Source organism: Phlebotomus papatasi, chromosome 3 (assembly GCF_024763615.1).
Source record: "Phlebotomus papatasi isolate M1 chromosome 3, Ppap_2.1, whole genome shotgun sequence".
Classification (NCBI taxonomy): Eukaryota; Metazoa; Arthropoda; class Insecta; order Diptera; family Psychodidae; genus Phlebotomus; species Phlebotomus papatasi.
In genome coordinates, this window is record NC_077224.1 from 58,758,970 (window position 1) to 58,785,813 (window position 26,844).

At 31.8% G+C, this 26,844-nt stretch overlaps 1 protein-coding gene across 1 annotated transcript in view; it reads left to right on the plus strand.

Annotated features, from left to right (window-relative positions):
* Window positions 1-394: 394 nt before the first annotated feature.
* The window catches only part of LOC129807025 (protein artichoke), a 61,173-nt gene continuing 34,723 nt past the window's right edge, over window positions 395-26,844 (plus strand). Inside the window, exon 1 of the mRNA XM_055855969.1 lies at window positions 395-871. The gene's annotated coding sequence lies outside the window, so the exon portion shown is untranslated. The remainder of the gene's footprint in view (window positions 872-26,844) is intronic.

Consider the following 26,844-nt stretch of genomic DNA (forward strand, 5'->3'; position numbering starts at 1 on the left):
TCTGTATTAAGACGCCAATAAATATCAAAATCTATAGAAGAAGTTCCTTGAAATTTTTGCGTGACCTTCAAAGCTGTTTTCAGAGATTGTTGGATGCAGGGGAAGTGCATTGCGGAAGTATGATGAATCGAAGGTCAAAGAGATACTTGGATGAGTCTCTCTCTCTCACTGGTTGGCCAGTGAAGAGACGAAGTCTCCACATATTGAGAGTCTTTGGAGACTTTCAGTATGAGGATGAATAGGCGAGAGTCTCCATTGGGGAAGGTATCGTGAGAATAGGGCACGCGTGCGCCTTGCGTGGGAAATCAGTGACATTCAGTGGCATTCTCTTTGCTTGAAACTGTGGTCCATTCAGACCATCTGCCAGAGAGTCCGTCAGTCAGTCGTGGAGCTGCGTCCAATGCACATGTGCTTCCCAATTGTGGTGCTCCAGGTGTGCTCCTTCAGCCAAGACAGTATCCCTCACGCAACCCACTTGCTCCAAGGTGTCTTCTGAGTGTGGACAGGTGAGTGGGTGTGAGGTCAAGGTGGACTTAACCACCTCTTGAGGATTTGTCGTCGTATAGTGGAGAAACACTAACGAAGGTGAAAATTAATTGGTCATTTGTTGGTGGAATTCTATCCTGTGCAAATGGATAATTAATTGTTGTGTGCTTGTGTCCACAAGAGAGTTAGATAAGAGTAAACTCGGATGTTATAGTGGTAAAAAATAAGCCAAGAGGATTTACGATTTTAATTAATCACCCAACGTGTATTTCGGGAATTAAGTGTGTATCCTAGTCCCCAGTGGAGTGATCCAAATTGATAAATAATTTTCCACACATCGTCCAAACGTTGTCTCTCCGTGCAGAGTTATTTCGGCAACTTTCAGGTATGCATAGGTGTTAATTTTTTAAAAGTGTTACCTATACCAGGCTTTTTCGCACTTTGTTCAATTGAGAAATATTTCACAATGTTCAAGTTGTACGACTGGTAGTATTTATAATTTACTGTGGAGATAATAAGAAATGGACTTTCAAATAAACTGCTTTTTGAATTTTTTTAAGGACAAATATTTCATTATTCGAACTTTTCGAAATCGTTTTCAAATTCAAGTTTCACAAAATTTTTTGTAGCACAAAAAATCATTAAAGACGAAGAAGCAGATAAAATAAATTTAAAAACAGCGAAAGACCTAATTAACACCTTATTTTTAATAAAATTCAAAGTAAACCGCCTGAGTAAATATTTAAACTTTTATTCAGAAATTATGTTTAAAAATACTCGTTTTGAAGGTTTTTATTATAATTTTATCACTAAAATTGGTCAATATTAAATGGAAAATGGGAAAAAAATATATAGATTTATTCAGTGTTTTTATTTACAGAAATGCAGGTACTCAAAAGACCGCAATTTATTGATTTTTTGGTACTCATGATTGGCAATTTATATTATTTAATATACCAATATTTTTTATTGAACAGAATTAACTAAATATTGGCCGGGTTTTATGTGCACTTAAAAAGGCACAAAATTGGTTTGCGAAATTGATATTCTTTTTTGTGACAGGGTTTAAAATTATCATATACAGAAATTTTTTATACATATTTATTGTTTATTTTGTTTATATTATGTTCAGTTTAACGTGTGTTTAGGGATTGTATGTTTAATTAATACTAAGTAATACTTATTTTTGAATTCGTGAAGGTCCTTTAAATGAAAAAATAGATGATTTAGAAGCATAGCCTAGTTTTACAAGGGCTTAACCCTTTAACGACGAGACACTTTTTACGGACTGAAAATCAACAATAAAAATTAAACTGAGAAACATAATCAATAATAAGTTTTACATCTAACCTTGGAATGTCCAACAGAGCATGATTCGGTATATCTTGTGCTTCTATGAACGATAGGGACAAAAATACCCAAAAATTTAAGTAATCGCTTTAATGAAAAATATTACGTATGAGTATTGTAGTTTTTATTGCCAAAAGGGTTTTGCTTAAAAAAAATTATGAGTATAAAAAATAAATAAAATCAATTATGAATTTGAGAATTTAAAAATTCGCCATTTTTTAGCTTAAATATTTTTTACATAGCAAATAACTGGAGACTGGCAAAAAATATCCTAGATTCGTTCAACCTTCTGCTTTGCAATTATGTACAAATATAAGGAAAAAATACCTTTAGGTAGTCAGGAAAAATTATTTTCTTTATGGGACACCGGTGTTCCAATCGTCCTTAAAGGGTTAATTCACCTCTGTTCCTTTGTGGCTATGTCCGACCTCCATGCACCCTCCTCGTGCTAAATGATAGCCTCATGCTACTGGGTTTTCATTTTTTATTTTTTAGTTTATTTACTAATTGCATAATTGTACTGCAAACTACTCGATTGTATGAGTGGCATATACGGCCTATTGAACCCAGGGCAGAGCATTCTCATATATTTTCCGTACAAAATGTGCTATATTTTTTCTTAAGTGGTTTTTTTAATTTTGGTATAAAACCAAATGCAATAATTTTAAAACTCTTGCCAAATGAAAGAGTATCTAATGTTATGTTATTAGCACAAAATTTATAATGATTGCATGAGGATAATAGTTCCTAAAACCCTAATGAAAAATACGTAAAATTCGCAATTTTTTGAATTATTCTAACAAATTTTCTATCTGTAACACCAGTAAAATTTTAAATTTAGTAAAAATATATTTTCCGTATATGTGGCTACCTTTTCTTGTTTTATTTATTTTTGTGGGATCTAAAGCTCAAAGATTATAAAGAATTTAACAAAAATATACCATTTGTGAATTAAAATGCTCTATCCGGTTAATCATTCTAGATTGAACCATGGTTTTTGCCGTTAACCTGGGGATAAAAAAATGATCATATTTAAAATTTGATTTTTTTCGTACATTAAAAAAGAAAACAAAAAAACAATAATTTAAAGGCAGTTAATACTGTGCAATTTATTGTATCCGTTACTTTAAAGAAATTAAAAATGTGGGAAATGACACAAATATGAAGAGTATAAAAAGAAAGTCAATATTTTTATCGTTTAATATTATATTAGTATTGTTGGTATTGCCGCTAACCATTTCAACAAAAATTGAAGAACTTATACTTTCATCGTTTTCTATTCTTGTTATTCTTGTTTTTTTTTTAATATTTAATTTCACTGTCTTTTCAAAGTATTTCTCTTATGGTATTCTCAGAATTAGGTTTGTAATTGGTGATGATGGTGAAGGAATTAATTTGGAATAATAATTGATTTCGAATTCCATTAGAATTCAAGAGAATGCAGAATTTCGGGAAAACCAATGATTTTTAAAGTATTTTTAAAGCAATTTATCAAAGTAATTAAACATAATAGCTTTTAAAAATAGATGCTACGGCTTGTTTAGGAATGAATGATCTTCGCATCCGGACTTAAGCCTTGAGTCTAAAGCCGGTATAATATAATTTTCTTAAGAGGCTCGTAGCTTCTCTATAGGGTTAGTAAGAAAAAATTTCAGGATCGGTTTAAGTTATTAGTTTTTTTTTATACCATACGTTTTTACTTTGTTCCAAATTCTATTTTTCTTATTTAATTTTTTTATCACTACTCAAATTACTTTTACAATTTTTCTTTTGTTTATATTTTTTTTTACTTACCAAACATTAATAAAAAAGGTTAAACCCTGCTTGCTCTAAATTATTTTCTAAAATAAATTACATTAATTTTTTTGTAAGTTGGGCAAATACGATTTTGATATGAATTCAGGAGAATAATATTTATGTTTTTACCTGAAAGCGCATTATTGGAGTTTGAATTTTTCAAGAAAAAGCAGACTACAACTACATAGAAAATTATAAAATATGAATTTCCCGGAATTTTCTTAAATTCTGTATTGGTGTTTTGGTACTTTTAGGAGATTATAAAGCTTGAAAAATAGCATATCCCAGCTTTTCACTCAAAAAAAAAGGCTCTTCTTGAATGTTGAAAAGTTAAATGAAATCCTATAATCTTTTCAAGAACATGAATGCATTTTATTCAGAAATTCGTGCAAGCGATACATTTTGTATGATTTCCACTGTACGTTTATACTATCTCAGTTGCACCGTTAATTTAAGATGGTTAAGCTAAAAGAAGTGAAAATATATACACTGTCGGATGTGGAAATTGTGCAAAAGGGTCCACAGCAAATATTGTGTAAATATTTAAAGAAAATTGAATCTATTTTTGTTGAGAAAAGTCTCCCCATATTGAGTACAAACTCAATTATATACAGCAACTTTCTCTCTGAATTACTTTTTTTTCGTCTGTGGCTTTATCTTTCCTTTTAAAATTTCATCGTAACTTCTTTTTCCCCATTCCAAATCGTACTGTCCATGTGGAGTTTTCACGGGGTTAAAGGTATATTATATCTGAGAATTCCTCGTAATGGAAACAGTTGTTCCTCATCATTAATGCTGATGCTTCTCAGTTTGTTCTTTACTTTTAATAGGCTTTTTGCTCAAGCTAAGCGGGAACCATATAAGAAAAAAAAGATCCACCCATGGACAATAAAATATACAAAAGCGAAAATGCTACTGAAAATAGAGTGAATTTGTATATTCTTTCCCTATTTTTCTCCTTTAGCACTGTGTACAAAATAAAATCACTGAATCTTATTCTTCCGTGAGAACAGAATTTTCTCATTTATCTTGCTTGAGTCGAAGAAAGCAAAAAAACAGTTGGTTTGTTGATGTGAAGAAACAGAAAATAAGCCAAAAACTAACCAATTGAAGTAATGAATCTCCAAACAAGGGCTTAGGTTGTTGATTTATTGTATTTTTAGAGAAGATCATAGGCAAACATGAGATGGAAAAATGAGGAGCGAAAAATCTTTCGGTCCATTTCCATTATTGCCATTAACAATATTAATACTGCCTGACAAAAAGAAGTGTTTGGCTCATCTTTCTCATTTCCCGCCATAACATCCGACTTCAATCTTTCAATCAATATGAGTGTGCGTGCATTTGTCACAGATTTTATGAGTTATCGCTTGATATGCATTTTCGAACTGTCTAATTTGAGTTTAAATTTTTTGGATGAAATTGACAACTTACCGCTGCGTCATCTATACACTGGGAGAAATCCGAAAAAGTTAAAATAACATTCCGGAAATGTTAATTTTACCCTGCAGTATTGATCCAAAAGCGGTGTAAATATTACACTTTTCAGGTGTATTAGGAGTTAAAATTATCTTTTGTCATGTTAATTTTACCCTTAAAAAGGCGTAAAATTAACATAAAAAAATGTTAATATATTTTTACACATAAAAATGTTAAAGTTCTGAGGAAAAAAAGTTAATCGCCCCCTCTTTTTTTCTCAGTGTACAATAAAAAGTACTTTTGATTTGCGCACAATATCCTTAAATGTTACACCATTAAACCTTAAGGGGTAATGTGGGTCAAAATCATAGAATTTAACTGTTGGGGCCTGATTTTGGAAGATTTTTTTTTGAAAAAAACTTACTTTACGGTGGACAAAATTTCTCAGAATATTTATCTGAAATCAGAAAACCAAATACTTTCTGTTAGCAGACGAGTTAAACCTGTACTTGAATGGTGGAACCGGTGCAACCATAATTATAAGGGCAAGATCCAAGATTGTGCAACAATATTAAATTACATTGATTTTCTTTTATTTTACCATATTTTTCTCATATTATAATTTCATCATCATCAAATCAAATCAAAAATAATCAAATGAAAATCCAAGATTTACTAGATATGACTAAAAAGAAATTCTCGTAGAAGACGCTTGAGCGTTAAGGGGTTACATGGCTCACGCAAACTAAAAAATAGCATATTTCCTTTGCACCATTTAACTGTATTTTCTGAAATTTTAATTTCAAAATTTTGAAAATTCAGTCGTTAGCGTGCTATCACACTTGGATAGCTTGGACTTGTAAATTCAATTTAATTTTCAGATGAATTGTTCCTATGTGTTATTTTGCATTAAGAATCATTTGAATTAAAAGATTTTCGCTTATTTATTGATATAAACTAATACTTGGCACACCAAAACATGTTTAAATATGTTAAAATAGCACAAATGTGGTTGCTCAAATTATTTTCAACTCAGCAAATTAAGTGTTACAATTGCTCAACAATTACAATTTTTGGCGATATAGGCACCCTCATTTTCGTTGTTTCTTTCTGCAAATGAAGTCCAACTATGTGAAGTAGTTCCTCAAATTCTCCAAGCTATACGGAGAAAATTGTTGTGTCCAAAAAAATCACAGTTGCGATATCATCATACATTTTTTCAGTGAATCCGTGGGCAGATCTCTCTTGGATCCATTTTCTGGCCCACAATCTCTTCCTTTTACCTTGAGACTTGAGACACATTTTTATTGAACATATATCCTACATAAAGTAGGAAAATTTCTTCCTCATCACTGGACTCACTGATTTTTCTAATAATATAACAAAATTACAAATGACATAATAAAACAACTGGAAATCAGCACGGCTTTTTTGAATTTAGCAAATTTCTCGCAAAAATGTGTCCTGGCTATGAAAAATTTCAAGTGGTTCTCGCAATTTTAATGCTCAATTTGCTGAGTTCAATTTAAATTTAAATTGCAAAAAATCCTAGTGTGATAGCACCGTTAGGGTTTGATTTTCAAAAACTTTTTTGAAAAACATACTTTTCGGTGTACAAGATGTCTCAGGTTATAATAATCTGACATCATGAAACTAAGTATTTCCCGTTAGCTGATGAGTTAAACTCGTACTTGAACCGAAGATTTTTTTACCTTAATCTCAATGTATTTTAAAAGAGAAAACATCGTGTAAAATACGCTGAAAAGAGTATTTTTTGTAGAAAATTCTGCCAAAAATCCAAATGTGATTAAAAACGTACAGTTCATTTATGAGTTATGTCGAAAAATTATCAGAGAAAATATCGTGTTTTCCAGTCTTTTTGTCCTACGTTACCCCTTAATAGTTTTATCAAATTTCGAAAAATTTGATAAAAATTTGAAATTTTTATCAAATGGTGCCAATATTCTGAAATTCTTATGCTTTTTAGGCAGTTGTAGAGACAATATGAGTCACCACACAGTACAAACGATAAGTCTCAAAATTTCTTTAGGAGACGTGCTTTTTGATGGAAAGCCAAACTTTCACAGCAAAAGCTTGATGAGATAGGCCTTGGAGCTCTTCATAAAAAAGATTGATCTTTCAAATGCTCCTAATCAGTGAGTCTTTTCCCAAAAATTTCAATTCTGAGTCAAATTTTTAGGCTTTCGGAATTGCAAACACTTCGAGGCATCCAGTAAAAGTTCTTAGTCATCATAAATTTATCTCGGCTTGTTCTCACAAAAATTAGAGCCAGTAATTATATTTTGTTTTTAGTTCATTTTCTTGAAAGCCTGATCTTTAAAAGTTTCGTGTACTCTCCTCTATATGAATCCTTTTACTTTAGTAAAGTATTTTTTGAATCAAAGTTCTAAAGCCGCACATTAGGACTTTACTTAAAAACCTGTGGAAATCTGACGTACAAATTAACATATTCATAATCAAGGGATTGTATTACTTTTTCTTGATTTTTTAACGATTCTGATTACAATGCTCAATTAAGTTTTATTTGAGAAGTCACAAGAAAACGATATGTTAATACTTACGGTAAAATATGTATTTTCTTCGCCTTCTGTTCAATAAAAAAAAAACAGAGATTTGAACGTAAATTCTTTTCTAATCACCTTTAAATCTGTAGAGCGATAAATCTCAACTAAAGAGTCAGTTAGTTCTCTATCTACAGAAAGTTCAATGAATATTTCTTAATTTTTTTCGATAATATTAGGAATTCAATGCATTTGGAAATGCCAAGTTATGCGGTGTTCAATTCCTTACATGCCTATTGGACTGTGACCAAATTCCGTAAATGGTATTCTTGACATTTTCAATTATCTCCTTACACAACATTCCCACAATGCACATTAAGTAGGGGGCCATAAAGTACGAGAGATTCCTCAGGAAGCAAGTATTATGGCTAAAATGATTGCAGAAATAGATTTATGATTTAAATTTTACAGCCAACAAAGTGGCGATATTGGATGCCATGGATTTTATGCACCGTCCTAAATCGCATTTTATAGCAAGTACTTAGAATGTGGTCGTTTAATTCCAATTTGATTATTTGAGAAGTAGGAATCATTAAAAGATATTCCTATAACATAATGATTTCTAGTATCTCTTTCTCGTTAAATTGACCCAAATTTTGTAAAATTTATTATTTTCTTAAAAATGCTTTACTAAACAATATTTTTCCAGGGCTTTTACTTAGGATTCTCGGAAATTCCTCAAAGAAAAAAAATATTTGTACTCAAACATTGAAAGAAAATCTTTCATGTTATGGTTGTGTTTATGATTCATGATTTCTGGATAAACAAATCAATGGTAGTGTTTGTGTCAATAAAAGGCTATAAGAAGTCCATGTGAAGTTCCAGTGAAAATCCACAAGAACTCTTTTCTGGGGCATGAGGGAAATCTCCCAGTGAATGGTTTTCACTCTTCCAGGAGGATTCTTATCGAGAAGTTCAACATCATAAATTGATTTGTTTATTTGTGTTTCTCTGGAGCTATTATTTCTAATACTTGTATATTTTACTCCGGCAAACCATATTTTTCCCACTTCGTTTGAAGTGTGATATTTTATTGAGGAAATTGTATGACAACGTGATTGATTGCACTCTCTTCAGCCTCACCATTGCTCTTTCGTTTTGCCAATACAGTTTTTTTTTCAGATAAGGGGATACTCACTACTAAAACAATTGAAACAATATCTTTGTACATTCACATGGATCAAAAGTTAGGCTGCGAGATAAAACATGAGTAGTAAGAATATTATACGTTCGAAACCGGTACATCCGAAAACTCATAACCGAAGTTCCCCAAGAGAACAGACATTCGAAAATCTGTTTCGAAAGCCAGTACACAGTACAGTGGCTTCAGTAAAATTTGTTCGAATTTCGAAGTGTCTCGAGGGTCTCGGTTGAAGATTTTTCTCTACCTAATCGAAGGTATATCAGAGAGGATTTAGTACCTAAAAACCAGTTGGAAGAAAGTACGAACATTTAAACTGACGAGTTACCAAAAATGCACAAGTTCACGGAAAGGACATTAATTTTAATGAAATTGCAATTCAAATATTATCCCACCCTGAAATTTCATAAAACCACACAAAAAACCACATTTTGCAATAAACGTTTACGCACTGTTCTTGACATTGTTGATGACTGAAGTGTCAAGAATACCGAAATTTGAAATAACATAACAATCAGCGCTAAAGCGGCGAGTACGTGAACTTGCACTTTTGGCTTTCGGTAGTTTTTTGAATAGGTTTAGCTTGGTTTTGGAATGGCTTTGTCTCTTCAAAAGGTTATTACTGAACAGAGCCAATAAGTCATCCTTGACTTTGTCGTGAGGAAAATTAAACCAAAGAGAAACATAATATTCCTATGAGATTTTTTTGCGAACTTTTGTTTAATTTTAGTTGTATTTGAGTACAGAGAATCGCCAATCAGAGCAAGTAACGCTAAAATCATTCAATTTTCTCCGGAATGGAGATAGGAAACATTCCTACCTCTGAGCTGTTAGAGGCCACATACTCTGCTTGACTTGCTACACGACCTTAACCAATTGCTCTGTGCAGTGCAATCGTTTACTCTCGGAGTTGCGAGATTTGGAAAGAGTATAGTGAGCACAATAATATTCCTATTCCATTATAAAATTCATTCACAATTTCTGAGTAATTTTAAGATATTCTGAGTAATTTCTTAGTGCGATATTTCATAAAATTTTACACTCTTGCACTAAAATTAAGTTTGAAAATTCGAAATTTTGTCTTAATTTTCCAAACATCAATGACATTCTGTGTTAATATTTTTCAAAACCTAAAAGATTGGGTTCCAAAGTCAATGAAATTTTATGACTTCAAATAATTTCGCAAGGATTTTGATTTTCGAATAGTCTTTTCGCTAAAAATTTCATTATTGCATTATTGCACAAAACATCGTTGACATTCGAAGAATTCAAACTTAGTTTCGAAATTGCATACTCAATTTTCGCACAAGATGGAGAAAATTTATAAAATGTTAGACTAAAAAGCTGACAAGAATTACTCACAGCGATTATGAAGTGATCAAATAATGGAACAGGAGTATAGTAGGGGAAACTGGGGCACCACCAAACACGGGGTACCACCAAACACTGCGATTTTTTAATCGAATATTGGATATCAGAGGATAAGACCGATAGGAATTTATAGGCACTATAGGGATGCTTGTCCACTGAAGGAATGGTCGAGATAGTCCAAGTAGTTTAGAAATAAAAATTAGTGTTTGGTGGTACCCCGTGTTTGGTGGTGCCCCAGTTTCCCCTAAGCGTAATTGCTTTATTTTTACCTCACAAAGAAGTGAAGACCGACACTTTTTACACTTGAGCACTTCGAAATTCGAACAAGAAATACATCAGCCATCTCGCGGAATTATCGAGGAGTGAAATTTTTTCTCAGTATGATTGTTATGCTACGCGTAATTATCGAGAACATTTTTTAAACAGCTTATTAATTTGTTATTCTATAATTTTAGTAAATTTTAAGGTATTTATCTTTTAGCCAAGACACCTTTAAATTACGAAAATGTGGCTGTGCATAATTATATTCATTTTCCTTTTAGTTTAGTTTTCGAAAGGCAATCTAACCGTCAATGTAACATTTTTATCGTAATAGTCTGTTAGAAATCATTTCCATTAGTTTCTTCCGGAGAATTAAAACAGCGCTAAGACGACGATGGACATATTAAATGTAAAAAATACATTTGTCTACTTATAAAAACTTTAATTAAATTGTAATTTAACCTTTTAAATTCCTTAAAGACCTGAACCTCGAAAGTCTCAATCTAAATTAAAACTATCTTTTTTTTTCTTTACAAAAGGTTCACATTTTGTTATTTAGCAGCCCCTGGATTTGTTCATTAAAAATACATGTAGAAGGTGTTTATTGGACTTCTCGCTCTCAATGTGTCTTTCACTTCATCACAAAGATTAGCTCAACAAAATTGGGAGGCAACTTATAAATATTTTTCATCACCGACCCCTTTGAGGAATTGTCGGAGATGGATATCGTCACAGACTGAATGGCAGTCATTGATGATGGAAAAGTTCGCTGGTAATATTGCAGAGGAAGTGCATCAGATATTTTATTCTCTGATGGAATTTAATTAATTCCGGGAATATGGAATGGGATTAGGGGCCTTAAGTGAGGGTCAGTCTATTGAATGGTGAGAGATTCAAAAGGGTTGCAGTACTTTGTGACATATGCCAATTTGAATGCGTCGAAATATAGTCTACCATTCTATGGAACACAATAAATGGCCCCAAAAATAGCTCCCAAATGGTCGATACATGCTCTGCATAAGGAAATCGTTAATTATACACCATGAGTTTTCTCTGTGCGTTATTAAATAAAATATCATAGAGAGAGTTCACGCGACAGAAGGGCACAGATGTATACAATTGGATATTTATAGTGAACAGAAATAAACCTACCAAAAAAAGAGAAAACCAAAAAATATTCTCTATGCGTATCATTCTTTTTTCACCACTTTCCCTCCACGTTATTTTCACATTGATACTAATGAAAAAATACCACTGCATATAGGTTCGAAAAAATTTCACGTTGTGAATGAATTTAATTAAATTGATGGAGATAATTCTCCGCAAGACTAAATACAAAAACTCCCACTCATTTTCCCAACAAAATTATTGAGCAATGAATTTGAAATATAATTCAAAGTAATTAAATAGAGACTAACAATTTATTTTTTAGTCGGTGATTGCTTTCTAAGCAGAGTGTCAGAAAATGAATGGAAATGGTCTACAGAAGAAAAAAAAAGGGATTTACTTATCATTTTTTCCTGCTCGACTTTTCTTGTCACTTTTTCTGCCTTTCCGACGTAATTCCCGGATTTATCTGTTTTATTTTCTGTCTCTCCGCAAGCACTGTAACATGTTTTTCTTACTAGACGAGCTTTAAAAAAAAGACATTCTTATATTTTGTGATGCTTCCTATGGTCTTCAAATTCACCCAAAATGTTTGTTATGTAGGACTGTAAATTGTTTTCATAATAAATTATAGGGTTTATTAAGCAATGAATTTCAAGAAAATCAATATAAAGAGAAGCATCAGTTTTCACAAGCCTTTTTATCTCATTTAATTTTTATGATTTTTTTTGCTCATTATTTTCAGTTACAATTGCCTAAAGCGGTCTTCAGACCAGAGTCTTATGCCCTCTAGGCAGACTTACGGCTTATGCCGAGAAACGGCTTAGTGATAAGCTGATGGGAGGATGATCTAATCGTTAAAACGTTAAGTCGTGTATAACAAGCAATTTAACTGGTTTTTACAAAATGTACTACAAAATGTATTACACAAAATGTATTTACAAACCCCATTTACCCGTAATTACAATCTTATTAAAAAAAATTCAAAAAACCTTAATTTATAATAAATGGATTAAATGATAAATAAAAGAAGTTAAACCATATGGCTAAGCTTTAGGTCTGAATCCCGGATAAGAGATACTAAGGGGGAAGTGGGGCAACTTTGAAATGAGGCATATTTGAAACTGGACCTTACCATGATATAATTTATGTCCACAAACAATTTATGAAACTAAATTACATTAATATTAATATAAAATTCAATTCCATTTAATATTAGAAGATATTCCAATTTCAAAAGTGCCCCAATTCAAAGGTACCCCACTTCCTCCTATATCATAGAGTGAGTGCTCTATCACTTGATCCATTCAGTGCTTGATCTGTTTTAGAATAAAATGTAGGGGGAAGTGGGGCACCTTTGAAAGTGGGGCATCTTTTAAATTGGGATTATTCACCTATTTTAAAATAAAATTGAGCCTTGTCCTGATATAATTTAGCTGCACAAACAGATTGAGAAGTTAAATTATATAACGATAAGGCTCAATTTTATTTGGAAATATGTGAAAAATCCCAATTTCAAATGTGCCCCACTTCCCCCTAGTGTAAATACGTATATTTTCGGTTCTGTGCTGTTTTTTTTTAAATTTAAAATTGAAAAAATCTGTACCTCACAACGAGCACAATTAGCTGAAAAAAGTAGTGCTGAATTCAGCTAAAAATAATATATGTTTTCAGCTGGATTGAAATTTACTATATTTTGTTACAGATTTATTTAAGTCTTTATTTAAGATTTATTTTGCATTTAAGTCTTAGATCAAACATCTGAAGCATTCATCAAACGCTTTGGCTTCGTATTTTTCTAAAAAATTGCTTTTTCCAAAAGTATTTTTTCAAAAGTCCGTATCAGAAGAGTTAGATGAAACAAATAGAATGGATTGATACGAATAATAATAAACTATTTTTCTCGATGTTAAAAATTGTGCTTGATTAAACAATTACTTTTAATAATTGAAGAATTTTTATATCTCATACAAAATATGATCTTCATTGAAATGTCTTATAATTTGAAAAGTAAAAGAAAATGTATAGTTCTAATTTTTACACCCTAATAACTTATAACGATATTTTCAGAGAAAGTTAAATTTTAAATAGAAATTTAAATTTTGATTGTGACAGTGACAAACAAAATGGCAAAAAAGAAATGATCAGTAAAATATCTAATTATTCTCAGTAAGAAACTTAAATCTTTACAAAAATCGGTCCAATTTATATATAATAATTTAGCATTTAAAATTGTTGCAGATAAAATGCAAAATCCTTTATATTCCCTTTGCCAAAATTTGAACGATAATATCACTCTTTCAATTTTTTTGTTACTGCTCAATTTTAACTTTTTACTGCTCATTTATACAATGCAAAACAAAATTAAATACAATATGTTAATGATAAACGAAGCATTAAATAATATTGTACTATTTATAATTTCAGATGTCCGCCGTTCTCTAAACGTTAATAACAAATTTTTAGAGTTGAAACAACTCTTTTGTCGGGTTGAATTAACTCGAAATATATCAATGTAATGTTTACACTTTTTAGTTGTAAATTTTAGTAAGTTTAATCTGAAATAATTCTACGTGAGAGTTGAATTGACTCGACGAATATAGATGTTCTTATTACACCTTTTTGATGTACAATTTCATCTCGACTGAAGCATATGCCTAAATGTTTCTTTTTCTCGTTAAGATAGTTTTCGTTTTGAACATCAATTAGAAATATTCCCAATATGCCTAACAGAGTCTCACGAAGGCATATGCAGTGCATCATATTCGGGTATCCCGGAACTTGGGGACATCGAGATAAAAGAAATAATAAAGAAAATTATGAAATAAAAATAAAACAAAATGACAGTAAACGTAAAACTGGACAATATGTTCTTTTTAGGATCCAAAAAAGAGTTATTCCTTTTTTTTATTGTAAAATTTAGGACAAAAAGTGGAAGAGTTACTCTGAAAAAAGTTGAAACAACTTATGAATATTACACCCAAATAGAAGTAAAATTAACTCTAAAATATATAGGTCGACGATTCGAGTAAGTTTTACACGTTTTTTGTTTCATGAGTGAAAAAATAAAGAAATTCTTGAATGGAAAAGCAAAAATTTTATTGTGAACATTTTTTCTCATATATTTTTTAAGGATGGAGGAAGCAATTGCAGGGATAGTCCTTTCGGGACTATAAATTAATATTTGGGAAATGTTCTGTATTATTTTAATATACAATATCCAAAAGAATTTAGACGTTCTGGCAAATGACTCTTTATAATGAGTTCTTTTATTTTTGTTTTAGAACTAAGTATAAGAGTTTCATCCACTGTTGGCTCAACATTTTTTAACAAGTTTAGTTGCCTGAAATTGCCCAACCCTCTTCTATTTGTTTTCCTTACAATTTTACCACATTCAATTAGCTCACATTTATTCATTTAACTTATTTAAGAGATGTATGTTGAAGCTCTTCGTGCAGTAATTTCAATACTGAATATAATTCAAAGGTATTGTCCTAAAGAATTTTCTTAACGTTCTGTGAAATTCACTCATTCTGCCTTAAGCATAAGAATTTTGTGTGACACTAAACGTGTTGAAAGCCATTCTTAGAATTAAGTTCTTCTTGAAAGAGTGACGGAAAACTCAACTGAGCGATGACTTTGTCACATATTACAACATTCTTTGGGGAAGACAACAGGAGTGTGAAAAGTAGATCAGGATGAATGAGTATATGTAGCAAGAGAAAAAAATCGAAAGCTAATAATGCTGATCACGTTGTAAGAAGTCGTTTAAATGTTAAGAGAATGGTATATTGTACAAATTAAGTATTCTATCGCATCATCCCCTTCTGGAGTATTTGTGACATAAATCCTTGTTGACATCTTCTGAGCGGGAAGTTGGGTGCAGAAAGGAGCTTCCTGGGTTATATTCACAGCCGACGAATTCCTCTGAAAGGACCAACAGAGGCGGAACGGAGGGATAACTCAATTTTATCCCACCATGTGTGGTGTCTTGTGTGGCATAGAGAATATTCACTGAGGATAATATCTCATGTATGTTAAAGAGAAGACCCAAGAGTGGTGGGCTTGAGGTGGAATTTCCCTCAATTGATGAAGTTTCTTTTGCTCTTTTTATCCACTCATCCACTTCCTCCTCTTTTGCGTTAAAGTGATCAGCAATCAATGTAATCCTCTTCAAATTTATGTCCGTTAAACATTTCCTCAGCTCTTACCCCATCCGTATTGGGATTCTCTCAGCTTGCCCTCCAGTTAGGCAAATCCGATCATACACCCAAAAGACTAAACGAGGGTTATGTAGAATTTCCTATCTGGCAGGATTTTCATATGATGGCGGGCATCGCATTGCAAATACAATGGGTAATTTCCCATCGAACAGACGGTGGAAAATATACCATTACTGAGGCTTCTGGAGTTGAATGCTAAAAAATGAAAAATAGAAATTGGCAAAGTACAGGGTAAAAGCACTTTAGTTGATTTTATTAAAAATGGTTGGAAGGGTTGGAAGTGAGAAAAAGGCTTTGCCAAATGCTCAGTCTTTAATATTTGATTGGCAATTGGCATATTGGGCAAATTTGATAACGACTCAAATACGACCTCGCATTCACTTTATTGGAACTTTCTTTTAAGTATTTTTTGTAGAGAGTTATTGCATCTAATATCGGTTTTCTTCTTGGGATCAAACTAAATTTTCACTGGCAATAAGCTGAGGTAACCTCAATCCTCATACAATCCATAAATATTTTAAGTCACGGCCAATTTAGAACCTACACTGAGAGAACTCCGAAAAAGTTAAAATAACATTCCGGAAAAGTTTATTTTACCCTGCAGTATTGATCCGAAATTGGTGTAAATATTACCCTTTTTAGGTGTATTAAGGGTTAAAGTTACCCTTTCCCATTTTAATTTTACCCTTAAAAAGGTGTAAAATTAACATTAAAAAATGTTGATATATTTTTACACCTAAAAAGTGTTAATGTTATGAGGAAAAAAAGTTAATCACATCCCCAATTTTTTCTCAGTGTAGGGTAAAGTCATATAAGTTGGACATAGTGTTACAAGTTGGACAATTCGCCGGTACAAGTTGGACATGGCTTTTTCTTGATAAATACAGTACAAAATTTGTTTTTAAGCACAAGGAACCAAATTATAAAACTAAAGCATTAAATAAATATACAAATAAAAATGAAGTACTAAATTTATCAAGAAAAAAAGCCCTGTCCAACTTGTACCACTTTACCCTATTTTAATGTTAGATAGAACGGTTAAGGAAGGCCGTACTCTTTAAATGTGGGTTGGACTGCAAAGAGTTTCCCATTGTAAAAAAGGCCACGCCCCTTTAACTAATTCTTTTGAGTGTCAAATTGTGTGGTGGAAAGCTCCTTGTATAGTCCAACCATTAGTTAAATTTACAAACATCATAGTCGGTGAAGAATTTAGATTTAAATCCGTCTTTTTTCCGGAAACACGTTTGTTTTAAAAAATATCGAAAAGGTCTAGACCACGCCCATTTTGCAATTACACCTTCTTTGAATTCAAGGTTTCTTGCAGGGGCCTCTCGACATTTTATTTTTCCATGCGTTTTTGCATAGAGGTACTGAAGACTATTGACAAGTTTTTTCCTAAAGAGTATTGACTTATCAGTCTGATATATTTCGAAATCGTGCATTAAAAGCTATCTCTAAATACATATTTCATAATGTTCGCCAAAATTATACAAGAACTATGAGCAAATTTCTTTAAGTCGCGGTGCGATAGGTGAAAAATTTTTACAAGGAAAAGTGAAAAATAGCTTCACTTTTTATTAGACTTGATGGGCCCCTGGTTTCTTGTATTAATTTTTGAACTTAATGGTTTATTGTTATCACCTCTTTTTGATGCCTCATTGATCCGTATTATTTTGTTAAGTTGAATACAGAGAAAAATATAGGATTTCACCATCTCCTTCTTGTCTATTTTCCAGACTAAAAGATACTAATTAAAAAAAATTAAAGGGGGCGTGGCCTAAAATTATTTATGTGCGATATTTACTCAGAAGTTTACTCTAAAAATTAACGCCTGAAAATTATGCAAATGATTGAATTGCAGAAAAAATCATATTTTTCTCAGTGTGTAAAGTCCTCATAATATATAGATGTTCCAAAAATCAATGGATTATTGCTTTCTCTTTGAATTAGAGCAATAAAATACCAATATGTCCCTCCTGTGGGGCCACCCTAAAATGGAATTTTCGGAGGATTGATTAGAATATTCGAAAATATTTGACATTCAAGTGCTCATAGAACAAAAAGGGACGCATTGAACGAGACAAAACTCCCTGTGACAATGAGGGTGAACCTAAAAAGGGGTTATATTTATGCGATATTTTTTTTCAACTTCATCAGCAATATTTGCGCATTAAACCACTCCACTTTCGAAAAGAGTGGTTTCCAGAAAAAAAAAAGAAGTATGGAATGTCTTAAGACATTTTCCAGAACGATGACAGCAAAAAGAAATCACAAAGGATATATAATTTGATCCATTTTATATACCCTTTTACAATCCCCCCGTCAAACACTTCCTTCCCGCTTTTCAACTGAACAATTTTCGACCTATTCGACCCCACAATCCAACAACTTTCACCCCCATCCCTGACAGTTATCTCCACAATTCTTCAGGGTATTTTCCCACTTTGCTCCCAAGTGGATTCACCCTTCATTTTCATGGAAATTTGACCCGTTAACCTAAAAATGTTCAAACACAAAATTTACTCAATACCATCGAATTCTATTGGGACTGTTTGTCATTTACTGCAGATTGCATTTATTATCAAATTACAAAAGAAGACTTCAAGCTTATCGGAGCTTATTTTGTGCACAATTAAACGAACGATTGCCAAATTTAAATTAAACTGACACACATTCATCTGAAAGAGACATTAGCTTAATCTTTTGGAAGTCTTCCTCAACTTGTCTTGCTCCAACAGTCAGATATTGTTCTATGTGTGATACCAATTTAGTCTAGCGGAAAATTGCTGGGTAAAAGCTTTTGACAAATACACAATGAAAATCTCAATTAGCATGAAGAACTTATGCACGAATTTGTCTTTGGGCATGCAATTCAGACAGTTCTATCACTTTCAGAATTCATTTCAATTCAAGAATTTCAGACTTTCAAAGTGCACAGAATTCTGCAACTTTTTTCTTGTCTTATGGGACTTTGAAGCTTATACCCAGGCTCAGAAAATTAAAATTGCAGCTCTGTTATGGTTAATCTATTAATTATGGAATAATAGAAGCAACGAAACTATTAGGGCAGAATCACATTGACAGTAAAATGCTCACCGTTTTTCATTAACTTATGCATTTTCATTGCAATTCTTACGCAAATTCTCGATTACCGTATTACCTTATCTCATACTCGGTGGCACTAGGTGAAAATAATATAAGAAAATTGAAGAAATAAAACGAAAATTCAATAAACGGTGAGCAAAAAAAACCGTCTGAGAAATTAATCGAACAGTTTTTTTTGCCCACCGTTTATCGCGCATTTTCGATTTATTTCTTCAATTTTCTTAAATTATTTTTACGTAGTGTCACCGAGTATGAGATAAGGTAATACGGTAATCGAGAATTTTCGTAAGAATTGCAATGAAAATGTGTAAATTAACGAAATACGGTGAGGCTAAGGTGAGCATTTTATTGTCAATGTGATTGTGCCCTTAATCGTGTCGAGGCACAAAATTTTCACATGTCTTGCCCAATAACAGGCCACGTCAATGACAAGCGGACTTGCCGACATCAAATCCCCTTCTTCATATAAGTCAAGGAACAACGGATATTACTTTTACTAATTTTAATAAATAAATAAATAAATAATTAACTAAAATATAAAGTAGCATTTAATTTTTCATACTAATATTAATTTGTCATTTCAATATAAACTTAAAAAAATGAAAAAAATATTTGTTCCTAAAAATTTTAACACATGTGAAAAAGTCGATTGTGAAAACTGCTCTCTCTTGGAGTTCGAGCAGTTAAAATTGATCCTTATTGATAAAATTCTAATAAACTCATTCATTCCTCTACTGTACTCTATACAATCTGAAACCTATTCCGTATCTGCTTGAGTAAAATCTACAGAGTTCGATTTTATTCCTAAAAGTAAACCGTATACTAATTATGTTAGTCAACTATTCTGTTGAAAATTTTATAAACTCAAAATATCTTTTATTTAAAGATAAAATGATAAAATTAAACCAACCTTACTGGAAAATGAATCATAGAAAAAATATGTTTTAGTCCTCATTAACTTTGCTATGATATTTAATATTTGATATGATTTGAATATGAAAAAAATATAAATTAGGACTTTATGGAAATTAGTTTAGGATGTCGTCTATAATTAGTTCATGAAATCCAGCTATTTTTACTCGAATTTTAAATAGCAGCAGCAGCAATGCATATACATATATAGATATATTACCCGCTGGTTTTTAGTAAAAAATTGCAAATTGTTCTATACTGAATAAAAGCACAGCATTTTGCCTTCAAGCAAAGAATAATATTTTGACTGAATTTTTATGAAATATGATATTACGTAGTTTATATCTGGAAGCTAAACAGTCAGAAAGAGCAACAATGGACTATCGGTAGCCTCACCCTTCCACAAAGAACAACATTTTTTTCAATATATCATAGAATATAGGAACAATTGACTCCAAATTTGATAATATTTTCATAAAGTTCGTTAAAATTGGCAATAATTGCTCGATTTTGAGCTTTTTAACATGAAAATGAAAGGTTTTTCGAACTTGTTAAATATTTCTAAATATTAAGAGACAGAGATCATTGCATGGCTTGAAAACATTTGTTTATATAACAATATGTATAATAGTTTATTGACAACATTTCAAGATCGTCAATGTTTAAAGTATTAAAGAAAGTAGGGGAAAGTTTTACTCTAGATTCAAACATTACATATGGCATATTTTAGTAGCTACTCTTAAGGGGTTACGTGGGCCGCACATTCTAAGAAAAAAAAAACGCAAATATTATATTTCCCTGAGTTTTTTCAACATAATTAACAAAAAATTAATCCGAGCTCTTAATCATACAAAAGTATAACATTTTAACTATATATTCTGAAATTTTCATATCAATATTTTAAAAATTGAGCTGTTGGGTTGGGATCTGATTTTTGGAGACAGTTTTTGAAAAATTAAATGGTTTTCGGTGGATAAGATTTCTCAGACTATATTCACCTGACAGTTAAAACCTAAATATTTCCTATTATCTGATAAGTTAAACTCGTACTTGAACGGTAGAATCTTTTTTATCTTGATCAAAACTTATTTTACAAGACAAAATGTGGTGTATAAAATATAGTCATTCGAGGAGAGTTGAAACAGTGGGAGAGATGGACCACTTCGCCTCCTGCCTACACCCTATACACTATCTCCACCTCATTTGGTCTATTTGTGCCCTTCAACATTCTAATGAAAACCCCCAAGTTACAGTTTTCTACCTTTAAAATTGTACGAGAAAATTGAAATTGAATTTTTGTATTTCTGAAAAATGTCCAAAAATTTTTATTTCGCCATAAGAATACGTGCATTTGAGGGTTGAGGAGAGATGGAACTTAATAGTTTTGGCAACACTTCCGGTGTAAATTTTGGTCAATGTTCTTCAAAATCTTTTCAAGTAAGGGCAGAATCACATTGACAGTAAAATGCTCACCGTCACCGTCAAAGCCCTCACCGTATTTCATTGATTTACGCATTTTTATTGCAATTCTTACGCAAATTTTCCATTACGATATTACCTTGTCTCATACTCGGTGGCACTAGGTGAAAATAGTATAAGAAAATTGAATAAATAAAGCGAATATACGATAAACGGTAATCAAAATAAAAACTGTAGGATTTTTTGCTACAGTTTTTCGTACAGTTTTTTTGCTCACCGTTTATCGCATTTTCATTTTATTTCTTCAATTATATTATTCTTACCTAGTGCCACCGAGTATGAGATAATGTAACACGGTAATTGAGAATTTGCGTAAAAATTACAATGAAAATGCGTAAATCAACGAAATACGGTGAGGGCTTTGACGGTGACGGTGAGCATTTTACTATCAATGTGATTCTGCCCTAAATCTTAGAAATTATTTTCCTTAAATTTCTGGTAAGACTGATATGATACACTCAGCGACATTGCCATCAAAGTATATGAGTCACATATTCCACAAAATAAATCATTTATACTGAAAATATATAAGAAACTCCAATAAATTCAATGAAATAGTATTCATGTCTAAAATCACTTCCCTCCTATTCTAAATTAATAAAATAACCAATAAATATTTTGCTAAAACGGAACATGTTTTTTTTCAAAATAAGTCTCCAAAAATCAGGTCTCAGTGGCAGAATTTTAAAGATTTTTAATTGAAATTTTCAGAAAATATATAGTTTAGATGTTGTAATATTATATGCTTAAGAACTTAAAATAAAATTAAAAATTTGTATGTGGAAAATAAATTAGAGAATATACGGTGTTTTCCAGTCTTTTTGACCCATGTAACCCCTTAAGTCAGACATTTTTTGAAAAAATGTCAGATTTATTAAAGAAATTTGGGAAAATTATGAAGTGTTCGAAGCTAGAGTGTGTGAGAAACCAGAAATCTTTTCTCTATACAGTCTTCTGGAAAGAACGGAAGTCCGTACACGGTTTAAACGGTGACATATATCCAAGTTCCGGTCTTCAGTGACCCACCGTCCGCAAGTTAACATTTTCTTGCGAAACTTACCTAAACTTACCTCATCTCAAAATTGTATTAGGCGATATAGTTTATTTTAGGGTGGATATAGTCCAGCTGAATATTTTGTCCATAAACAAATTTAACTGAAAAAATCGTCATCTTGAATAATCATTCCTAATAACGGTTTTCAAGGTCAAAAGATAAAAAGACACTAGAGTGCGCATTTATCAAGCAAATGGGATCATAGTTAGGGTCGTTGGAAAGGTCTTGGAATTTCCGACAAAACTAAATCGGTTCCGATCGGTTTTGAATTGATAATGAACCGGTTCATAACCGATAAAAAATTTTTATCTGAAAATCAATCCTATTACTTTTAAAACAATTTTGGGGGATCGTTTGAGAGATTTATGAATCGGTTCAAATCGGTTGAAAACCAGTAAACGGTAAATGATGCGAAAGTACTTTGGCGGTATAGCATCTAAGTCACGAGTTCGAGCATTTCGCAAAGCCTGGGACGCTTTGCCACCCCTTTTTCTTTATCCTCTCTAGAAAAAGTCAGAAATTTTAGAGCTTCGAACTATATTGCTTCATGCAGTTAATATCGTAACACTACTTGTGAAAAATAAAAAAACATTAGAAAAATCTTACTTCCTCCGTTCCGAAATAAGTCGTACGTTTGACGAAAACTTAGGGATTAAGGAATGGTTTCAGAGAATATTTTTGTCATTTGCAAATATCTTGTGTATGAACTATCCTCCATGTTCAGGGATAATATGGGGATCTTATCTATAGATGGTAAGTTGAGGAATCGTATGTTGAAGTTGTCAAATTTTCGCGTTTTCTTTAAAGAGCTCCGGTAGATAGTTAATTACTAATAAATGGACTGTGATTAACATTACAGGCTAGAATTTGTTCTAAATTTTTAGTATGCACAAGTACAACTCAACACTTTATTACCGATATGACACTTTTTATATCTCAAATTTTGCAGAATGAGCAATAAAAAGAGCATCAAACTTTTCCTTAATCCCAATTTTTGCCAAACGTATGACTTATTTCGGAACGGAGGTAGTATTATTTCTCACAAATAATGCGCGAAGAAAAGCTTTATTTGCTGGACAAATGTACCCCGATCTCACCTATGTAATTAATTTCGGTCATTATAGTTGAGCTATATGTGTCATATTATATATAGGGGATTGTAATGTGTCCATCGCCGTCTTACCATTACTCTCAATATTCAGAATAAAACAGTGGTATGCGTGGTGTGTATCCTTCATTGGTTTCTGTTGCTGTATCCTGCAATTTTACATCCTGTAATATCTCTTAATCTGTTTTTAAATAAAGCAAAATAAATTAAAGGACATTTCAAAATTCATATGACCTTTCCATAAGGCGTACAATAGAGGCCATGAACCTTTGACCAACAATTCTCTTATATACTAAAATTCCTTCCAATCAATTTCTGTGTACTTAACAGTTCCTCTCAGTTCATGAAATTTTGATACACACGCGTTTTAGTTGGGAAAGTAAAACTGAATGCTGTGGATGGGAAAATACAAAAGTGGCTAATTGAAAGCTCCACCCAGTCCATTTCTCAATTCATTTGGCTCTAGCATAGACGCGATTACATGGAGAATGAGGGAAGAACTGGCCAGGAAAAAAAAAGAGGCAACAGGGAGAAGATTATATGTGTGGGTAAATGTTGGAAAAAGCTTCGTCGCACGAACATAATTAAGCACTGTGTAGCTGTCGAGGGAAAAAGCTCACCTCACTTCCGGAAATTATTTGTAAATGCTCCAGCATTTTGGAGGCATGTTTTGTTGTTTTTTTTTCCGCGTGGAAACTCGGTTGGGTTTGCAAAAGGGGACTCTTGGGTCACAATGCAATTTCAATTACTTGTTGTTTTTACTTAAATCCACCCCTCTTACCCAAACACTCACCAGTTGTTAAATTTATTTGGATGTCCTGCCAAAACCCAACCCATGTGTGCAATGAATTGGTAACGCAAAAAAAAAAAGAAAACAGTCAGAGATCCATCAACTGGGATGAAGGACAAAATTGGTGTATTTGCGGTGAAAAATGAGAAAATTATTCAAAGTATCAAGTTTAAAGGGTTATTTTCAATTTTCAAATTAATTTTATTTACTGAAGCGCTAAAAACAACATATAGATACCATTTTAATTGGACCAAACATTTTTTTTAGAAGTGAAAATTCAATTAATACCTTTATCATTCATCCAAATAATTGGAAACCTAATTAGTGGTATATTGATAACATTAATGGTAATTGTATGCATTTCCACACCACTAATGAAAGAAATTTCTTGTGGACCAATATATTCATTAGCATTTTTGCGGGGTTACCTTTTAATTAAAAATTGCGTCAATAAATGCCGTGATTCCCTATGTTTTTTGATTAATTCCGGAAGAGGAGAAATTTAAATTAAATTACAACAAATTCTTCTTGTTTACGTTTCATGAAATATTATTACCTACTTTTTTTATTTTTTTGGTAAATTTGGGATTTTTATTGATCGAATTTAAGGAGAGAGCAGGTACATAATGCTTTTTTTGCAACTTGTGACATGTATAGAAACCAAACGGTAAAAGTTGTCGACTCTCAGTCTTCGACGGAACCCCCCCCCCCAAGAAGTCAGTATTATCTATAGGACAGCCCTTTTTCATTTTCTCCCAAGTTCCCATATTCTGCCTATGATGCAAGTGTTCTGGAGTCGAATCCCCTTTAGGTCACCAGGACTTTTTTTTAGCATTAGGGTAAGTGTGCCAAATTTCGGCATAGTTGCATATAAGCACCGAAGTCCTAAGTTTGAAATGCAATATTTTTAATTCATATTGATATTTTTTATTACTTCCTTTTCGGGAAGGTTGTGTGGAACCTTGAAAACTAGTTTATCATCTTTGTTTTTTTTTAAATCACTTCCTAAAATATTGAAAAATTAATAAAAATATGGACATTGCTTTGGGTAGTATTCCGGCCACTTTGAGTGAAATACCGGACATCTTTTTTTCTGACCATCTTTTGTAACGCATCGGATAGAAAATTTCAAAACGTCAAATGGAACGTTTTACAACGCAATTTAAATTCAAATTATACCTAGAATTTAACGGTCTTTGTGTTAATACATCCCAAAATGAATAAATATTTAAAAGCAAAACGAATTCATTGACTATTCGAAGATTACATACATAATTAATTAATTTATTTGCATGGCCGAAATTACATTCAAAGTAGCCGCAATTAGAAGCTGGCCGAAATTTGGCACACTTCCCCTGAATATGTCTGAATTGTATCCAGTTAGCTTAATTTCACATAATTCCACGCGACATAAGACTGGAAAACCTTAGCTGTTTATAAGAAATAATTATACATGTTGGGAAGGCCAAGTTCCTCTATGGATGTCTAAAGCAGTATTATTATTCATTTATATCGAAAATTGTGCATGAAACCAAATCATAATCAAAATGGATATATTGCCCTATTTTTATTTAAAGGGGTTTAAATATTATAAAAAAAAATCAGATAGCATGATAAATTTTCAATTATTATTTAACAACCAATGTCCAATTACGTTTTACAAAATATGATATTGGCAATTTTGATAATTTCCCCCTATTTTCTGTTTATCCCGCGGATTATTTACAAACCACCAAATATATTTTTCACCTCTGAATGCGATGAAAACATAAAAATAAATTAGTGAAGAATTTATTGCAGAATAATTTTATATTAAATTATGTTTGTATGATATATTTCATAAAATGTTTGGTAGATTACACGAAAAACTTTAGCATTAAATGCTGCAGATATTTTTGACTCAACCCATTCTTTAATATCCCATAGACATAACATATATTATGAAGTTTTCAAAAACATTTGTTTTAATTGTTGAAGTTGTTGAAGTATTTGTGTATAAATTACGTCGGGTTGAGAAAAATGCATGAATGATGAATAAATTGAACGTTTTTTCAGTTGCGAACTTTTAATTTAACAAACCATTCACCATCATAAATTGATTCTGCGAGGACTTCTATTAAAGTCAATTGAATGGTGTGATTTATTTAATTCGGACACTTTTTGCGATTTTGCATTAATTAAACATACAAAATAAAAGTCCATTGAGGGGCTACAAATGGGCTATTAAGCCTTTTTGCAAACACTAAAATATCATATATTTATTGTTGCACAGTTGAAAATAAACTTCATACATTTTTGCAAAGTCAAAAGCCTAATATACCAAAATACATGTTCTTTAATTAAATATTTGTCGATCGACGTTGGTTATATTTTTTATGGGATTTGCAGAATATTTTAAATAAATTCGAACTTAATATATCTCGGTTGAGAAATATTTTGTTGACCTTTGATCTTGATAAATAATTCGAAAAATAAAAAAAAAATATGTTAATGTGGTAGATACTTAACTATTTATTAAAAATTTATCTACTTAATGTGGTAGATACTTCCAAGATATATCGATTATTTAAACGAAATCATCGGATTAGTTGTCAAGATATACGAAAAACAGAATATAACAGAAAAACAGAAATAATTACGTATGATCATAAGATTTAGG